The sequence below is a fragment of the Botryllus schlosseri genome, chromosome 8 (genome assembly GCF_051294905.1).
Source record: "Botryllus schlosseri isolate E-star chromosome 8, Bs_hap1, whole genome shotgun sequence".
In the NCBI taxonomy this organism is placed as follows: domain Eukaryota; kingdom Metazoa; phylum Chordata; class Ascidiacea; order Stolidobranchia; family Styelidae; genus Botryllus; species Botryllus schlosseri.
The window spans coordinates 23,059,921-23,065,041 of record NC_137243.1 but is presented as its reverse complement, the minus strand read 5'-3'; the positions used below and the strand labels follow the sequence as shown (position 1 = coordinate 23,065,041).

The 5,121-nt window shown below is 42.1% G+C and overlaps 1 long non-coding RNA gene across 1 annotated transcript; it reads right to left on the bottom strand.

Annotated features, from left to right (window-relative positions):
* Nucleotides 1-3,145: 3,145 nt before the first annotated feature.
* On the bottom strand, nucleotides 3,146-4,523 carry LOC145444153 (uncharacterized). The gene is made up of 2 exons (XR_013916623.1): nucleotides 3,345-4,523; nucleotides 3,146-3,261 (listed from the first exon to the last, which is right to left on the bottom strand). It is a non-coding gene; the product is annotated as an uncharacterized LOC145444153 (long non-coding RNA).
* Between the last annotated feature and the right edge of the window lie 598 nt (nucleotides 4,524-5,121).

The window sequence follows — 5,121 nt, the reverse complement described above, 5'->3', positions numbered from 1 at the left end:
TGCATTTCGTTTGTACCGTAGATTTTGCATTGTTGGTGAACTTATCATTTGACATTTTGCAGCTTGTAGCCTACTTTATAGGCTTACCGTTGTAGGCGGCCCATTGTCTGCTCATTGTTAATCATAAACATTCAAATAAAACAAATAGGTTGATATGGTGTTATGCTCAACGTACCGCAATATCCCAACTGAAGCAAGACTGCGTGGGCATTGCATGGGTCGTATATCAAGAAGCGCATGATGACAAATTGTGGTGTAGACACCGTTGCTAGAAGGAAGCAACACAGTTTGTCACCAGCAGTGTACGCACAACTTCGGTGTGAAACGTTCTGTCTCCATTCTTGGCAAGCTACATAGTAAGGACAGACACTTGCTATCCGAAAATGTAGGAAAGTATCTTTCGTTGTACTACATAAATTTAATTATTTTTACGGTGATGCGTAATGTAACTACTGGAATTCATCATAGGAACAGATTTCGTTAAAATGAAGTGTTTTTTCAGGTCAAACTACTTCGTAAGGACAGACAGTTCCAACCAGAAATGAAGATTAGTAGTAGGCCTACAATTCTTATAACATTATGTGGGAAATCACCCAATTTGCATACGTTAGGTCAAATTTGGTCAAAATTAAGATGTGTTAGGTCAAAATCTTCCGTTTATAAGGTCAGAAAAATTGCCCTAATGATCAGGAAACCATGAAGATTGGAAGTCGGCATTGTCGCACAGTCGTCACGTATCTACTTTTCTTTGTTGAATCAGCGTGCCGTGCAATCCAAGATTTCATGTTTTATGAGGTCCGGTGAGTCGAATTCGTGAGAGATATTGATTGCGGGAGGGACAGAAACTTTGTTTTTGCCATGATACGAACGTCGTATTGAACTCAATCGCTAAGATTTGTCCGAAGACCCCTACATAACTTGAAGGCATGAAGTTGTGAAAATTGTTGAAAAAGTTGCAGGAATATCGATAATTGAAAAGTGAATTATGAGCCGAATTGAAAATTTATCAAAGAGCCATATCATGTCGTTCGCGAGCTATAGGTTCCCGACTAGGGATGGTGCGAAAGTTTCAACCTCAGACATTCGGTGGTTAGAGTTCACAAACAAACATTGGTTCTACACCAGGGGTGTCAAACATACGGCCCGCGAGGCCATTCTCAACAAATTGCAAAATAGTTGCCTAATCCAGCACATAACAGAACTTGAGATTTTTGTAATAAATATATTGATGTGAATAATAAATAATCCCTCAGACAGCAAATGTCGAGCATGTCCAATATTGTCCATAGAAGTCGCATAATAACAATATGTCGGCAGTGTTGAGTTCTAACTCAAGTTACCTTCAGGAATAAGTCGGTGATATTGACACTGCATTCTGAGAAGGTAAAAAAGTGCATATTGAGTTCAGTGTTTTCTGGAGGCGAAAACGACTTTCCGAAACCGTTGTAAAATACATGGAGCTACAGAAATTATATAATTCAAATAGCTTCGGTCGCACCGCTGTTTACCATACACTGACCCAAAGGGCTCCGCGCCAGTCTCCAGAGAAACTCGAACGGTGAATTGGTGATACAAAAATAATGAACGAAATTCCAACGCCCGCAATCCGCTTTTACAATCTGTTGCATTCCTCACCATGAATACGTAGGGCCAGCGAACCATCATGATAAATCCAAGGGGAGTATAGATATATTCCATCTGAATCGTCGCCAGTAGGACTGGGCACAATGATTCGAGCAGACATGGGGTGATTACTTCGTGAATGTAGTCGATTGAGATTACGATTACTTTTGAATGACGCGATTACGATTACGATGACAGCAAAATCAGGAAGTAGTCGATTGCGATTACGATTACATTGGAAAAGTAGTCACGATTACATCTCAGAAGTTATATTGGAAGACAATATATGGATTGCGCTGAAGAGGCCTAATGAGAACAACTTTATTTTAAAAGATGCGACATTTGCTTGTTACGTCATAAAGTACCCATTGCCCATTTTATATTGGACGATTTATCGCACCCAACGGCTTGCAATCTTGCCAGGTCCATAACTGCCGAATCCCAAATTTCCTAATAGGGTGGAGATCGAGCTCGAAGGGAACTCAAAAGCATTTCGTAAACCAACACAAATTATTGGTGAGAGATTTCATGAACTTGAAAATTGTGTACGAGCATCGCGATTTAAATGTCTCTAGATAGCTTGATTTTGAAATACATAGCCTACGTCTCCTCCTCAAGAAAAAAAGCATGCATAATTTATAGTAAACAGGCAATTAGGTGCCAGATCGCGCCATGACACACCAAAAGACAGTCCGCGGCCGCAACGCCAATGGGTATGGGTTCGAGTCCGACCGAGGTCGACTTCACAATTCCGATACCTAGGCCCCTCCTCGCCACCTCATCCGCAAGCGGTGTCTTACTAAAAGCTTAGATATGGGCTGTGCTATAAGTCGGCAGTTACGGAAAATAATAATGAATATCGGCCTGGTGAAAATGACCATAGTAGTCGAGTAACGCCATGAATACCACAAAACAAACAAACACACCAAAAGACATATGCAGTTTCGGCCAACATGCGAATCCATGAAGTATGATACTAATGAAAGACATTGGCCGAAACTTGGGGTATTTGTCCATTGTCAATAGCCGCGCTGGGTGGGCGTGATTTATAGTCCGGTCCTTACAATCTGAGCCCATGATGCAAATTCCACCCGGGCACCCACAGAACATAAAAGAGATGGCAATTTGTGTGTGCGTCTCACGCAAGTATTTCTTTTAGTCTGCTACGTTTTGGCCACAACAATATCTTTTGATTATATAACAGACCGGAGGTCACGAATTAACAACATACCCTAAAGTAATTATTACAAGATACCAGATGTTATAATTATGAATTACGTGCTCCCAGCTCTTCAGGCAAATCTGACCATCGGGGGCTGAGAGAGGATTAAAAATGAATAGTAATATAATGCAAATACCAATATTATTGACGAAACTAAATCTTCAACTTGAAAATTAATCACCCTATGGGGGCACAAGACCAACGTTTGGAGTGGGGGACGATTTGTTGTTTTTGTCCCGATTCTAGCTACAAGCCACGCTAACATTGTATACAAGCCAATGATATGATAGCTATGATATCTCAGAGAAGAGAAATGTGGGATGTAGCATTTTTCTCGACCTAAAAAAGCGTTTGACTGCGTAGATCATAAAATTCTCATCTCGAAATTGGCGCGTTACGGACTTCGGGGCCCACAACTTGAGCTCATGAAAAGTTACCTCACTGGACGCCAACAAATGGTTGCGATCTCAGACACCTTGTCCTCTCCTCACCCGGTGACCTGTGGTGTGCCCCAGGGCTCAGTACTTGGACCGGTCCTTTTCACCTTATATGTCAACGACATTTTTGAAACCTCCTCATTGAACACCACACTGTTCACTGATGATACTCACCTCCTCTCTTCCGCATCTTCGACGGCAGAGCTGGATGCCCTGACTGGTGACCAAATGCTCAAAGTCCATGAGTGGACGGCCCAGAACAACCTTTGCATAAACGCCTCGAAATCGCAATTGCTGACAGTAAATTCAAAAAATAACCTAACCATTAATATCGCTGGTCAGCCCGTTTCCAACACAGATAATGCCAAATATCTCGGAGTTTTACTGGACTCGAACATGTCCTGGAAGAGTCATATTCAGTCCCTAGAAACTAAATTATCACCGAAGTGCGGCCTGTTCTACAACCTTGGATGCTTCATGCCAGCATGGGTTCTTCTGATACTCTTTAAATCCTTAATCCAATCGAAGTTACATTATGGCATCCTGTGTTGGGGGGCTGCCAGTAAAACTGCACTCAAGCCACTGCAAAAACTACAGCATAAAGTACTCCGAATCATAGCTAGAGCCCCAAATAGGCCTGGTTGCCCATCCAACAAGTCGCTGCTGAAGAGATTCGACGTCCTAAACATAGAAGATATGCGGAAACTAGAAATCGCCAAGTTTATGTATCAGTTTCACTGCGGTCGTTGCCACGAATATTTCAATGACTTCTTTACCTCTGAATCAAAAGCGCACAAGTAGGCTACAACACACGCGCGTCCACGTCGTCCAAATATCATATGATCGACCGAAAAGATCATCGCTCCATCAAATATGCCGGACCTGATGTGTGGAACAGTATCCCGCCGGCCATCCGACAGTCGACGAGCATGTCCACATTCAAGTCGAAATACAAGCAATTACTACTAAATAAATACAGTCCATCCTCAAGATTACCGGACCACGACTGACCTATCGATCTCGCTTCCCATGACATGCCGCCCTATTTCTTGTCGCATTCTTTTTCTATACTATCTTCTTCACTTTCATTCAGTGTGCATGCCTCCTCTTTACATCGCCTAGGCCAAGATGGGTGTCAGATTCCATAGACTACTCCTTGTCGCTTCGACATCTTCCTGTCTTTTCATTGTATCGCATTTTTGTGGTGTATTGAACTGATAAAATTGCTAATAAACCAATGATGATGGGTATGGCGGCAGGTCCAAATGTTGAGTAAAGAATTGTGAGATAACGATTGGCGCCGTTTCAAGCCGAATCATATGAAAATAAGAGAAAGTGAACATAATATTCTGTCTTCAACTTAATACAAATAATGTAATGCAAGCGACCGTTACGAGAAACGACTCGGTTATGATATATAGGCCTATCAGTAGCTGTTGATTTTTAATGCTTCGTCATGGAAACAGTAATGTTTATTTGATGAGTAGGCTACAAAATTTCAAACCTTTGTCCAGTGTACGTTCGTACTACATAGGCCTACTGCTCGCCAAGCAGCAACGGTCAAACTGCGTTTAACTGAGCAAAACCAAACATCAGTACAAAAGTTACTATTTTAAACTAGGCAGAGTGGTGATTAATTATCCTGTTGCGAGGTAGTGGCTTCTGGAATGTATTGATAACCTGATATACAGCACGGGGAGCGTTCTTACAATCACACTAATGTACATCGAAAATCTATTCACTGTGTGTGGGTCAGTGACGTGCAGTGAGGTTCATGGCTGGTGAGGTACGGACCCCCCCACACACACACACACACACACACATACACATACAAACACG